Source organism: Bubalus bubalis, chromosome 3 (genome assembly GCF_019923935.1).
Source record: "Bubalus bubalis isolate 160015118507 breed Murrah chromosome 3, NDDB_SH_1, whole genome shotgun sequence".
Lineage (NCBI taxonomy): Eukaryota > Metazoa > Chordata > Mammalia > Artiodactyla > Bovidae > Bubalus > Bubalus bubalis.
Genome location: NC_059159.1, coordinates 63,681,459 through 63,696,601, shown reverse-complemented (window position 1 = coordinate 63,696,601; position 15,143 = coordinate 63,681,459). Strand labels below are relative to the sequence as shown.

The window sequence follows — 15,143 nt, the reverse complement described above, 5'->3', positions numbered from 1 at the left end:
CTCTGATACACAGAAAATGTTGAAACCTAGGCTCTGGTATTGAAAGGGAATGAGGATAGAGGGTGCAATATGGTGAAATCAAATACTCCAATTAAATTTGCTCTAAGAATAGAAATTTAATGGACACATTTTATATTGGAAAATCCTGACTGTATATTCTAAGACACTAGAGGAAACATTGATAACATCAGTAATTAAATGACTTATTTTATCTGATATATAGTTTATGTGTTTGATCAGTAAAACAACTGACTTAATCACACTGATACTGCCTGTTAGGGCTATTAAGTGAGTTATATGATATCATCTTGATACAACAAAGTATTAGATTTCAAGAGAAAAAAAGACTTTCCTCTACAATGGCACCCCACTCCAGTACTCTTGCCTGGAAAATCCCATGGGCGGAGGAACCTGGTGGGCTGCAGTCCATGGAGTCGCTAAGAGTCGGACATGACTGAGCGACTTCACTCTCACTTTTCACTTTCATGCATTGGAGAAGGAAATGGCAACCCACTCCAGTGTTCTTGCCTGGAGAATCCCAGGGACGGGGGAGCCTGGTGGGCTGCCGTCTATGGGGTCGCACAGAGTCAGACACGACTGAAACAACTTAGCAGCAGTAGCAGGAGCATAGTAACCTCAGAAAGAGTTAACCGAATCTGAGGTAATTTGGTCACTTTATGGGATGATGTCAAGAGAGTCTTCAAAGAACTGAGTGTCCTGGCAGTGTTTTCAGATGGGCTTGTCTTTTATAACAAGTACCGAATTGTGATGAGATGTGCACATGAAGAGTTGAAACAAAGAAGACCGTGCTGAAGGAAACTGGAGTTTAGGGCACCTGTTTAAAACTGTGCACACTGGTAAATATATATATATATCATTGTGTGTATCATATATATATATTTATATATATATAAATATATAACAGACAACCAACCAGGACCTACTCTAGAGCACAGGGAACTCTGCTCAATACTCTGTAACAAACTAAATGGGAGAAGAATTTGAAAAACGATACATGTATATGTAGAACTGAATCACTCTGCTGTACACCTGAAATTAATACAACACTGTTCATCAACTATAATATAAAATAAAAATTTAAAAACAGATTAAAGAAGAGCCTCAGGGTTCTCATGTATAAAATGAAGATATTGATACTATTATCTCCTTTGCATGATTGATGCAAAGATCAAATGTGTGAAAATGAACACCTTTAAGAAGTTGTAATTTTGGACAAAAGTTGACAAAGTGAGATTTGAAAGCTTTCAAGCAGGAGAAGCAGGAAGACAGCATCCACTGGGAAGACTTCCGGTACTGCTGCCTCCTTCAGATCAAGCCCTCTGCACTGAACAGCCTTGCTGGACATGGGTGTGTCAGTGGCGGGACCGGACACTTCCCAACCACTGCCGCCCTTGGCTCCTGAGTCCATGGGTGGTGGCATGGATTCCGCCTTCCCTGTGGGCAGCTGATAGAGGGCTGGCCTCCCTTTGGTGCCTTGCCCCCCTGTTGCTTGGGGAAAAGCACCAAGAAAAAAAGAAGTGAAAGGGGGCTAGTACTCCGTTACCACCAGGCCAGCCAAGGTCAGGATGGCCACTGTCTGTCACTTTGGGCAGGGCTGGCTCATGCGCCAGTAGGTGCCCTGGCTCATGTCCTCCCACCTGTGGCAGCCCACAAACAAATTTTAAGTTTTACGTACTGTTTAACTCAAAAGGAAGAAAAACGAATACATATGACTGTTACCATGCTAACTATGTAATAATAAACCTAACCTGGATTCCATCTATCTTTATGCTGATGCTGTTATAAAATTCAGATTTTTTTAATGGAGGAAGAGACCTCAAAGGCAGAAGCACCTGGGGCCCATGAACGTCCCAGGTCAGCCTGGTCACTGGTGGCTGCTGCTCATCTGTGCCCGGCACACGTGTTTCATTGGCTATAAATCGCGTCTACCCCTTTGCCTGAGACGGCTGTACTGTGTGCGAACCTAAGGCAGTTGGTATCACACACTTTTCAATAAAGAAAACAGGTCCTGTGTTCTCAGACTCTTTATTGCCTAGGTGGGAGACAGCCGGCTGTTAACAACAGGTGCTTTGCAGTGGCTCATTCATGTGGACGTTTCTTTTATGAGTTAATTAGTCATAACTCCCTCATGAGCAAAATGCACATCTGGGAAAATAAAACTGCCCACTGAGAGTGAGTTACTGGTGTGTAGGTGGGGCACAACCATCCCTTAAAAGGCTTAACGAGAACCCTGATGCACTCAGAAGCTGGACTGCCAGAATGGACATCATCAAAAAAGCTACAAACAACAAATGCTGTGGAGGGTGTGGAGAGAAGGGAGCCCTCCTACACTGTTGCTGGGAATGTAAACTCATGCAGAACAGTATGAAGGTTCCTTAAAAACCTAAATACAGAGCTACTTACGTAACCCAAAAATCCCGCTCCTGGGCATATATCTGGAGAAAACCGTAATTAAGACACATGTACCCCAAAGTTCATAGCAGCCCTATTTACGGTAGCCAGGACATGGAAACAACCTAAATGTCCATCAACAGAGGAATGGATAAAGAAGATGTGGTACATTCACACAATGGAATAGTATTCAGCCATAGAAAAAAATGAAATAATACCATATGCAGCAACGTGGATAGACCTAGAGACTGTCACACTGAGTGAAAAATGTCAGACAGAAAAAGACAAATATGATATCATGTATATATGAGATCTAAAAAATGGTACAAATGAAATTACTTACAAAATAGAGTCATAGATGTGGAAAACAAACTTATGATTACCAGGAGGGAAAGGATAGGGAGGGACAAATTGGGAGATTGAGATTGATATACACACTATTATATAAAAAACAGATAACAACCTACTGTATAGCACAGGTTGTTGTTTGGTTGCTCACTTGTGTCTGACTCTTTGCGACCACTTGGACTACAGGAAACCAGGCTTTCATGTCCTTCACCATCTCCTGGAGCTGGCTCAAACTCATGTCTTTAGTCGGTGATGCCATCCAACCATCTTGTCTTCTGTCGTCCCCTTCTCCTCTTGCTTTCAGTCTTTCCCAGCATCTGGGTCTTTACTAATGGGTCAGCTCTTCGCATCAGGTGGCCAAGGTATTGGAGCTTTAGCTTCAGTATCAGTCCTTCCAATGAATATTCAGGACTGATCTCCTTTAGGATGGACTGGTTGGATCTTCTTGCAGTCCAAGGGACTCTTTAAGAGTCTTCTCCAACACCACAGTTCAAAAGCATTAGTTCTTCGGCCCTCAGCTTTCTTCACAGTCCAACTCTCACATCCATACATGAGCACTGGAAAAACCATAGCCTTGACTAGATGGACCTTAGTTGGCAAAGTAATGTCTCTGCTTTTCAATATGCTGTCTAGGTTGGCCATAGCTTTTCTTCTAAGGAGCAAGCATCTTTTAATTTCATGGCTGCAGTCACCATCTGCAGTGATTTTGGAGCCCAAGAAAACAAAATCTGTCACTGTTTCCATTGTTTCCCCATCTATTTGTCATGAAGTGATTGGACCAGATGCCATGATCTTAGTTTTCTGAATGTTGAATTTTAAGGCAGCTTTTTCACTCTCCTCTTTCACTTTCATCAAGAGGCTCTTCAGTTCCTCTTTGTTTTCTGCCATAAGGATGGTGTCATCTACATATCTGAGATTATTGATATTTCTTCCAACAATCTTGATTTCAGCTTGTGCCTCATCCAGCCCAGCATTTCACATGACGTACTCTGCATAGAAATTAAATATGCAGAGTGACAATATACAGCCTTGATGTACACCTTTCCCAATTTGGAACCATGTTGTTCCATGTCCAGTTCTAACTGTTGCTTGTTGACCTGCATACAGATTTCTCAGGAGGCAGGTCAGGTAGTCTGGTATTCCCATCTCTTGAAGAATTTTCCACAGTTCGTTGTGATCCACACAGTCAAAGGATTTGGCATAGTCAATAAAGCAGAAGTAGATGTTTTTCTGGAACTCTCTTGCTTTTGTGATAATCCAACGGATGTTGGCAATTTGATCTCTGGTTCCTTTGCCTTTTCTAAATCCAGCTTGAACATCTGGAAGTTCTTGCTTCACATACTGTTGAAGCCTTGTTTAGAGAATTTTGAGCATTACTTTGCTAGCATGTGAGATGAGTTAAATTGTGTGGTAGTTTGAACATTCTTTGGCATCATGTTTCTTTGGGAATGGAATGAAAACTGACCTTTTCCAGTCTTGTGGCCACTGCTGAGTTTTCCAAATTTGCTGGCATATTGAGTGCAGCACTTTCACAGCATCATCCTTTAGGATTTGAAATAGCTCAGGTGGAATTCCATCACCTCCAGTTTTGATTGTAGTGATGCTTCCTAATGCCCACTTGACTTCACATTCTAGGATGTCTGGCTCTAGGTGAGTGATCACACCATAATGGTTATCTGGGTCATTAACATCTTTTTTTTTTTATAGTTCTTCTGTGAATTCTTGCCACCTCTTCTTAATATCTTCTGCTCCTGTTAGGTCCATACCATTTTTGACCTTTATTGTGCCCATCTTAGCATGAAATATTCCCTTGGTATCTCCAATTTTCTTGAAGAGATCTGTAGTCTTTCCCATTCTATTGTTTTCCTCTATTTCTTTGCATTGATCACTGAGGAAGGCTTTCTTATCTCTCCTTGCTATTCTTTGGAACTTTGCATTCAAATGGGTTTATCTTTCCCTTTCTCCTTTGCTCCTCTTCTTTTCTCAGCTATTTGTAAGGCCTCCTCAGACAACCATTTTGCCATTTTGCATTTCTTTTTCTTGGGGATGCTATTGATCACTGCCTCCTGTACAATGTTATGAACTTTCGTCCATAGTTCTTCAGGCACTCTATGAGATCTAGTCCCTTTGATTTAGGTCATACCTGAATGACCTAGTGCTTTTCCCTACGTTCTTCAATTTAAGTCTGAATTTGGCAATAAGGAGTTCATGATCTGAGCCACAGTCAGCTCCTGGTCTTGTTTTTGCTGTCTGTATGGAGCTTCCCTATCTTTGGTTGCAGAGAATATAATCAATCTGACTCAGTACTGACCATCTGATGATGTCCATGTGTAGAGTTGTCTCTTGTGTTTTTGGAAGAGGGTGTTTGCTATGACCAGTGCGTTCTCTTGACAAAACTCTGTTAGCCTTTGCCCTGCTGCATTTTGTATTCCAAGGCCAAACTTGCCTATTACTCTAGGTATCTAAGAGCCATGCTGTGTTGGGCCACCCAAGATGGACGGGTCATGGTGGAGAGTTCTGACAAAACATAGTCCACTGAAGGAGGGAATGGCAAACCACTTCAGCATTCTTGCCTTGAGAACCCCATGAACAGTATGAAAAGGCAAAAAGATATGACACTGAAAAATGAACTCCCTAGGTCGGTAGGTGCCCAATATGCTACAGGAGAAGAGTGGAGAAATAGCTCCAGAAGGAATGAAGAGGCTGAGCCAAAGCAGAAACAATCCAGCTATGGATGTGTCTGGTGGTGAAAGTAAACTCTGATGCTGTAAAGAACAATACTACATAGGAACCTGGAATGTTAGGTCCATGAATCAAGGCAAATTGGAAGTGGTCAAACAGGATATGGCAAGAGTGAACATTGACATTTTAGGAATTAGTGAACTAAAACGGACTGGAGTGGGTGAATTTAACTCAGATGACCATTATATCTAATACTGTGGGCAAGAATCCCTTAGAAGAAATGGAGTAGCCCTCATAGTCAACAAAAGAATTGGAAATGCAGTACTTGGATATAATCTCATAAGTGACAGAATGATCTCAGTTCATTTCTAAGGCAAACCATTCAATATCACAGTAATCCAAGTGTATGCCCCAACCACTAATGCCAAAGAAGCTGAAGTTGAATGGTTTTATGAAGACTTACAAGACCTTCTAGAACTAACACCCAAAAAAGATTTCCTTTTCATCATAGGGGACTGGAATGCACAAGTAGAAAGTCAAGAGAGAGAACAGGTAACTCTTGCTGCGGCTGCTGCTAAGTTGCTTCAGTCGTGTCCAACTCTGTGTGACCCCGTAGATGGCAGCCCACTGCTCCGCCGTCCCTGGGATTCTCCAGGCAAGAACACTGGAGTGGGGTGCCATTTCCTTCTCCAACGCATGAAAGTGAAAAGTGAAAGTGAGGTTGCTCAGTCGTGTCCGACTCTTTGCAACCCCATGGACTGCAGCCTACCAGGCTCCTCTACCCATGGAATTTTCCAGGCAAGACTACTGGAGTAGGGTGCCATTGCCTTCTCCTAGGTAACTCTTAATACTCTGTAATAACCTATATGGGAAAAGAATCTAATAAGGAGTAGATATATGCATATGTATAATTCATTTTCCTGTATAGCAGAAACTAACATTATAAACCAACTATGCTTTATTGACTATGCCAAAGCCTTTGGCTGTGTGGATCACAATAAACTATGGAAAATCCTGAAAGAGATGGGAGTACCAGACCACCTGACCTGCCTCTTGAGAAACCTATATGCAGATCAGGAAGCAACAGTTAGAACTGGACATGGAACAACAGACTGGTTCCAAATAGGAAAAGGAGTACATCAAGGCTGTATATTGTCACCCTGCTTATTTAACTTATATGCAGAGTACATCTTGAGAAACGGTGGGCTGGAAGAAGCACAAGCTGGAATCAAGATTGCCGGGAGAAATATCAATAACCTCAGGTATGCAGATGACACCACCCTTATGGCAGAAAGTGAAGAGGAACTAAAAAGTCTCTTGATGAACATGAAAGAGGAGAGTGAAAAAGTTGGCTTAGAGCTCAACATTCAGAAAACTAAGATTATGGCATCTGGTCCCATCACTTCGTGGCAAATAGATGGGGAAACAGTGGAAACAGTGGCAGACTTTATTTTTTGGGGGCTCCAAAATCACTGTAGATGGTGATTGCAGCCATGAAATTAAAAGACACTTACTCCTTGGAAGGAAAGTTATGACCAACCTAGATAGCAGATTCAAAAGCAGAGACATTACTTTGCCAATAAAGGTCCGTCTAGTCAAGGCTATGGTTTTTCCAGTGGTCATGTGTGGATGTGAGAGTTGGACTGTGAAGAAAGCTGAGTGCCAAAGAATTGATGCTTTTGAACTGTGGTGTTGGAGAAGACTCTTAAAGAGTCCCTTGGACTGCAAGAAGATCCAACCAGTCCATCCTAAAGGAGATCAGTCCTGGGTGTTCATTGGAAGGACTGATGCTAAAGCTGAAACTCCAATACTTTGGCCACCTCATGTGAAGAGTTGACTCACTGGAAAAGACTCTGATGCTGGGAGGGATTGGGGGCAGGAGGAGAAGGGGATGACAGAGGATGAGATGGCTGGATGGCATCACTGACTCGATGGACGTGAGTTTGAGTGAACTCTGGGGGTTGGTGATGGACAGGGAGGCCTGGTGTGGTGCAATTCATGGGGTTGCAGAGTCGGACACAACTGAGCGAATGAACTGAACTGAACTGATACTACAATAAAAATTAAAAAGACAAATAAAAAAGCGGGACCTCCTCCTGCCACATCTGGAGAATGCGGGAGGGCCAGGGTGAGGGCCACACGGGAGGGCTTCTCCTGACCTGTCTGCGGCTCCCAGTCTCCATTCAGACACCACACCTTCCAGACTCCCCTACCCATCCTGGGTCAGGGGTCCACCTCATGTACAGAATCTTCTGCTTGTCATTTTTCAAATCCCGAAAGAGTCCCTTTTCAGTTCCAAGTTCACAGTTGTAAGAGAGCACTGTGGCTACCCCCAAACACCTCTATTTGGTAAAAAACTTCCAAGTTTGGCTCATTGTAATCAGATACCTATTCAGACTTTATTTTTTAGCCTGAGTTGTTTTATCTTTTCTAGGTTTATTGAAGTATGATTGACGAATAGAAATTGTACATGCCTAAAGGGTACAATGTGATGTAAATTTACTTTGTGTAATAATGATCAAACTAATTAATATGCCTATCACCTGAGTGACCATTTGTGTGTGTGTGTGTGTGTGTGTGTGTGTGTGTCTGTGTCTGTGTGTGTGTGAACGCTGAGATGTGCTCTCTGAGCAAAATTCCTGTTACACCAGGCTTAAATATAATCAGTAATGAAAGACCTCATCTAGGCCTGCATCCTCTTGGAAACGAGGTCTTTAGGTCAAAGTCCCTTAATTGCACAGTCTCCTTGACTGGGCTGGATGGCCTGATCCTTAAGGCTGTTTCCAGCACAACGACTGTGGGACTAGCCCCCAGGTCAACCCACTCTGGCCTGGGGGTAGGACTTTCACAGCACCTCTTCCAGCTGGTGCTAAGGTGTTACATGAGGTGCTACACTTCTCAGTTAAAGTCCACTGGCCTTATCTTTATCTTATCCTTTAAATTGCATATTTGTTTATATTTTTAATCTATGCAATAACATAATGCATGTATGTATTTTACACATACACATATATGTATGTACACATAGAGAGAGCTCAGAGATACTGTGTGTTCAGTTCTAGACCTCAGTGATAAAGTGAATAGTGCAATAAAGCAAGTCCCATGAACTTTTTGGTTTCCAAGTACATGTAACAGTGGTGTTTATGTGGTAGAACAGTCTATCAAGTGTGCAATAGCATTGAATCTGGAAAAAAAAAAAGTTTGTACCTTAATTTAAAAATATATCATTGCTAAAAAATGCTAACATCTGACAAGCAGGTGCCACAAGACTTCAATTTATAAAAAGCAACACTCTGTGAAGCACAATACAAGATCTGACTGCCTACACAAGATATTTTACTAAAGGGGATACATGGGACCTCCGTGGGGGTCAACTGATTAAAAATCCACCTTCCAATGCTGGGGACTTGGTTCCATTCCTGGCCGGAGAACTGAGGTCCCACATGCTGTTGGGCAGCCAAGCCCACGAGCCACAGCTCGAGAAACCTGTGTGCCAGAATGGAGACCCAGCACAGCCAAAAAAGAAAGAGATAAAATGGAAATAGAGGGCATACGTGACCCCCCAACTTCACATCCCATGGCTTTAAGGTACAAAGAAACACGTAAGCAGCAAGCAGCGCAATTTGCCAGGTGAAGTGTGGCAGAGGGTCAGCCTTGGGACACCACCTCTGGGGTCAGCTTCAGTATGACCTGGCTCAAAGACACAGAGCTTCAAACTTGCAAATTTCCTTGAGATGAAGTAGTGGGGTCCACTTTCCACTAGTTTGGGGAGGGAGATGGAACAAGTGCAGGTAATTCCTTCCAACTGTTCTGCTTTACAGGAGGTTCCTTAACTACCCCAGACAGCTGAAGGCCTGAGGGAGCCAGGAGCCTGCCCAGCCTGCACGTTACTGGAGTCTTACGGGTGCAGCTCTGGGTCTGCTGTTAGGAACCTGGATGTTGTGGATAAGTGGAGAGGCTGACCTGCCAAATCTTTGTTCCTACTGATGTGGAAGGACCCAGAACCCACAAAAACACAGAGACATTAAATCACTCCACAATGTTCGCTGAGATCCTCGCTCCGCAAAGCACAGCACTGTCAGACTCCTTACTGACAACATGTATTTCAACATGTGTGTGTCTGTCTTCCACATTTGTATTGACCCAGGTAATTTTTGGAGCTATTTCTGTATTTATCATCCTCCTATTCAAACTGAGAAATTACCACTTGGATACCTTGCTTCTTGAAGCCAGCCTTTTATTCTCTCAGTTGAAGTGGAACTTCTTTCTCATATCTTCAGACATTTTTAAGAGAAATGCCATCTACCTGGGACTCGCAAGCATGCCCGCCAAAGCTTTTATTCACACCTACTGAGGTAATGCAGGTTCACACCCAGGAGTTTAAGCTCCTGGGTGTGAACCCAATGTTTTCCCTTGTAGGCATGCCTCTGGGCAGGCGATGTAACCTCTCTGAGCCTCAGTCTCTCCCCCCCGAGAAATGGGCACAGCAATGCTGCCCCACCATGCAGTGTGTTGAGGACCCAGGGAGATGCCCTGTCGGCAGGCCCAGCACACAGGGCGCGGCTGTCCACACAGTCAGCAACTCTCACGGTCACTGAGAAACACAGCCACGCATGAGCTTATGTTCCATGTGAGCAACTGGACGAAGCAACTGTTACGGTGTCACCTCGGCTGAGTCCGGAACACGGGTTACTGATGGCCAGCTGTTTAAGTCACCACAGCCAGGGGAAGGGGGGAAGGGGCAGCCAGTGGAACCATGATGGCAAAACACCCTCTAGAGACTCAGAGACATCGTTCACCCCAGCAGCGACTCCTCCATGAACTCAAGTGACATCGCCCATGATGCATGTCAACGCCTGTGTCTGTGTGTTCACACCTGCATGAGACGGGGCTGGACGAGATTACATCTAACGGCTGTAATTATTGAATAGTTACTGTAAGTCATCACAGGAATTTCCACGAAGGAAGGCTGATTTCTTTGCTTCCCTGCATTTTGATAGCTGTAAAGGATCTGTGCATTGTCCTACGTCTCCACTAGCTTCGCCCTGTAAATAGAAGAATTCAAACGAGCAACTGATGCTAAGTGCTTTCTCATCACCCAGAGTCCCTAGAATCCCTCTCAGTAGCAGAGGGACCGTGGCGGCTGAAGCACTGTGGAAAGACTGGATGGATGCACTGCTCTGGCTGCAAGCAGAGGTTTGCTGCCAGAGGTGGTCAGCGCTTTGAGACCATGCCATATGGGCACCCTGTATCTTCTCCCCTTGAAAATGGGGGGCTGCTCGTGAGGCCGAGGAGCCCTGCATGAAAATCCAGCCCTGGTCACCCCATGTTGACCAGATCAAGGGACATGGGCCAGGTCTCTCTGCAGTTATATCTCCCTTAGTTTACTCTCAGAAAACTACAACAAGCTTTTTTAGGTGGTGGGAACAAATAATTGACATATCATTCCTAAGTAGAAATCACAGTTCTTGACAACACAAAAGCTGGTAAAAAGATCATTAGGGACAAAAAGAGAACACTGTGAGTTTATCTGCTATTCAGATAAACACTGAAATCTCAGTTCTTTCTTACCCTGGAAACTGTCTCTTAGGGTGCTTTGCTTTTCAATTTAAAAAGTGTTTATTATGAAAATGTACCGTAAAGGCAAGAAAAAATGAATCCAAATTCATAATGCATTAACACTGATACGTTTTCCATGTTCTTTTCCTGTTTCCTGTCTTCAAAGCAAAGCTATACAAATAGTGTGCCGTCACACAAGCTTTTCCGCTTCATTACGTTGCTTCTCACAAACACACGTGCTGTCCCTGTCTGAATCACAGTTGGTTTTAGTGGCTGCATACTATTCTAGTCACTGAGACGAGAGAATTAACATTCTGTACTTTTTGACTCTAGGATTTTTTTTTTCCCTTTCTTCTGAGATTGTAAAAATGCAGGAGATATTTTCAGGCTTATAAACTCATTCCTCTTTTGAATTATTTCCTCAGGGAAAATACTGAAAAGTGTGACTGTGAGAGCAAACACTGTTGGTGTAACTGTTGACATTTATAGCTACATAGCTTTTTTACAAAAATTCACTTCTTTGTTAGTGACGGCAAGCGTGATCTCATAAGACTACCTCTTGTTCCTGCGTGTGGGTTTGGACGTGCCCCTGAGCGCACCCTGATGCAGGGGTCAGTCTCAGAGGCTGTGGGGTTCCTGCCCTTTGCCTTTGGCCAGCTCCCTGCCCAAACCCCTCTTTTCCACGAGGCAGTGTTTTAGAAGTTTCAGAACCTAGAGTGGGCTTTCGGTTGTGTATTTGGGGTGAGCAGAAAGGGGGTTCATTTCCCTGCCTACCTTCAAGTTATCAACAGTTCAAATTATTGTGGATTTAAAAAATTCTGATCCAGAGTCAGCATCCCATATCTATTCCTAGTTTTGAGCACAAACACATTGATTGCTCAGGAAAGAGAAATCACCACCTCTCCATGCTGGTTTTGTGCCATGAGGCATTTCTCACTGTGTTTAGGGCAGAAATTCCTCTTCTAAGCCTCCCCTCCTCCTACAGAAAAGTGCTGAAGTGAAGTCAGTACTGCTCAGCAGCTAAGGTCGTCTAGCCCTTGCAGAGCCTGGGAGACGCGGCTGAGAAGGGCGCTTGAGGCACTGGTGGTTTCTCTGCATCGTCTCCTGCTCTGACATCGTCACTAATGGCCCACGTTTGGGTCAGACAGTGTGTCTCCAGGGCGTTTCCCCAGTTTGTGAGAAGGTTCACTCTTTCTCAAAGGACACAACTCCACGTTCAGAGCATGTCCGAGACTGGGAGTCAAGGTATCTCTGTGACTTCTGGGAAACTTTCACCATTTTCAGCTAAAACTTTCATAAATTAGACATAAAAGGAGTGCCACGGTGCTTCTGAGGTATAGCTTGTGTTTTCCCATGTTGAACAAGAGAAGCTTGTTATGTCAGCTGCTCTGAGCATTTCTAAACATCTCTCAGATGCTGGTCTACCAGATGGCAGAGACATAATGTGCATTTCTCACCGCTGCTTAAAGACCAGAGATCCTGCTTGCCCTCTGTATTTAGTGTGAGCAAGTGAAACCAGACTCCTTTGACATTTTTCTTGGCTTATTTTCACTCTCCCAGATCGCCTAGAACCTCCACTGGCTTCTATCCTGAAATCCTGCAGTGCCAATTTCCTTATTTGGTTGCTGGAGCTGCTCTTTGCCTGGGTCAAACATTCTGCTAAGCTTGCAGCCTCCTTGCAACCCCCGCCCCCGCCTACTGCACCCCCCCCAACACACACACACACACACACACACACACGCACACGCACACGCACTCACGTCACTGACTCAGCCTCCCCTGCCTTCGTGCGCCAACCACCCAGCACTTATGCCCATTTAAGGAGTGCCTGTGGAAACTGTAAGGGGCAGAGAGCTTTCAGCTGTCTGCAAACTCTGCCCTGTTGCACACACTCCGAGTCACCGCAGAGCCTGTGTTTCACATGCATGCCCCCTTCACGGGGCAGGGCACGCATCTCAGGAGTGCAAAGGAGCTCGAAAATCCTGAGGGCGCCTCATTGCGGTTCCGTGGTTCCTCAGAGTTCTGGCTCCTCTCCTCCTGTGGCTAGGGGTAGAGAGGTCTGGCTTTGTTTTCCACTGTCCCCAACCTGGGGAGCCTGCTGGACACCCCATCTCAGGTCTAAAGGGATGGGCCACCAGGCCCAGCTGGACATACCGCAGGCCCGCCCCACAGGGTCCAGTCCCCCACCCGTCTGCTCTGTTTACGGGGCTGCAAACAGCTAGCTCCTCTAGGGCAGAGCATACTTTCTGATCCCTGAGCTCAGACCTGTGGGGAGGGCACAGCTCTGTGCATCTCCTAGTGAAGAAAGAATCTGCCAGCCCGTCCTATAAAACACAGCCGTGCTCCTTCCCATGCAAACAGGGAGAAATTCCTTGGGCAAACACACGGCCTTTCGGCTCCTAGAACAAAACGGATGGTGGTATTTATTATGTCAAACAAACACATCATCCACACTGCAAAAGGAAACTTGGAAAAATCAGCTGAACAAAGCAGTTTTCAAGGTTCTGATCCTTTTGCAACTGGCTCCGTCTAACTTGACCGAGAGACAAAGACCGAGCAATTTTCCCAGGCGGAGGCGCTGGGGTGATTCAAGGCCCACAGTCTGTTCCCAAGATTTGCTGGGCAAAGCAATCAGAGCCATTCCCAAAGGTAAGTAATATAAACATACAGGATATCCTGTCACTTCACATCATGGCTCATTTAGCACTGAAAGTAGTCTGTGCTTCCCCTAGTCCACTGTGCTAATAGCTGAAGCCCTGTTTCTCCCAGGCACTGGACCGGATGCGGCCACCAGACTTCACGGCGGCCACCTGGTCATCACAGGAGCAGGCCACGCCCCACAGAAGCATGGTTCTCCTGCGCCCTCATTGCTCGGTCCACTCTGCTTACTGTGCTCACCAGTGACCAGTGTGGGAACAGCATGCAGCTGAACGGAACTCCCCAAGTATGGGACCCTCTGCTGTGTAGAGCCGTCTCCGACTAGGGGACAGGCAGGATATAGATTGTAAATACACTTCCTATCAGCCCCGCTGGCTGTGCCCTCAGGGACTCATGTGCCTTGTACTAGGCTGGTGAGTTCAAACTTGTCCAGGGCTTAGAGACAAGGAAGCTGTGACGCTGTTATACGTAATTCCATCATAGAAGCACCACACAGGACTTTCCTGGTGGTGCAGCGCGTACGAATCTGCCTGCCAGTGCAGAGGACATGGGTTTGAGCCCTGATCCAGGAGGATCTCACATGCTGCGGGGCAACTAAGCCTGCATGCTGCAGCTACTGAAGCCCGCGCGCCTAGAGCCTGCGCTCTGCCACGAGAGCTCATCGCGACGAGAAGCCTGCGCATCGCAACTAAAGAGAAGACCCTGCTCGCTGCAATTCGAGAAGAGGCCGCACAGAAACACAGACCCAGCACAGCCAAAACTAGATAAATAAATATAAAATGAAATAACACGCAGTGATTTCACTAAAAAGAAAAGAAACCCCACAAGGCTACTAAAAGAAAATGGCACAGTATGCCTGCAGTCGTGGAGCAGTCACAAGCATGCTTCTCAGAGAAAGAACTCTGTGAAAGCCTGTTTCTGAGTTTTTAAAATGAATGTTTACATTTATACATCCATCCTGGTGTTGCTGAGAAGAAATCTGGTATCAGCCACTGTAAGATTTAAAACATTCATTGTTTGACAGGAGGAAAGTTTTAAACTGAGAACATTATAACATGATTTGGGAAACACCATCAAGGTCTGCTTTCAGGCCAGTGTTCTGGGGAGCCTCGTGAGGAAATACGGACATCAAGAAATGAGCCCAATATTGCATGACATCCCTTATATGCAGAATCCAAACAAAAATGATACAAATGAACTTACAAAACAGACACAGGCTCAATGGACTTAGAGAAGGAACTTGTGGTTACTGGGGCTGGGGATGAGGGTGGGGAGAATGGTGGGGAGGAGGCACAGTTAGGGAGTTTGGGATGGACATGGACACACTGCTGTATTTAAAATAGATTATCAACAAGGACCTACTGTATAGCACAGGTAATTCTGCCCAGTACTCTGTAATAACCTAAATGGGGAAAGAATTTGAAAAAGAATAGACATATGTATGTGAATAACTGAATTACTTTGTTGTACACCTGAAACTAACA

General features: G+C 44.9%; 1 protein-coding gene across 5 annotated transcripts in view; it reads right to left on the bottom strand.

The window, feature by feature from the left end:
• Positions 1 to 15,143, bottom strand: part of PALLD (palladin, cytoskeletal associated protein) — a 368,664-nt gene that overhangs the window by 78,915 nt on the left and 274,606 nt on the right. The window lies entirely within an intron of this gene.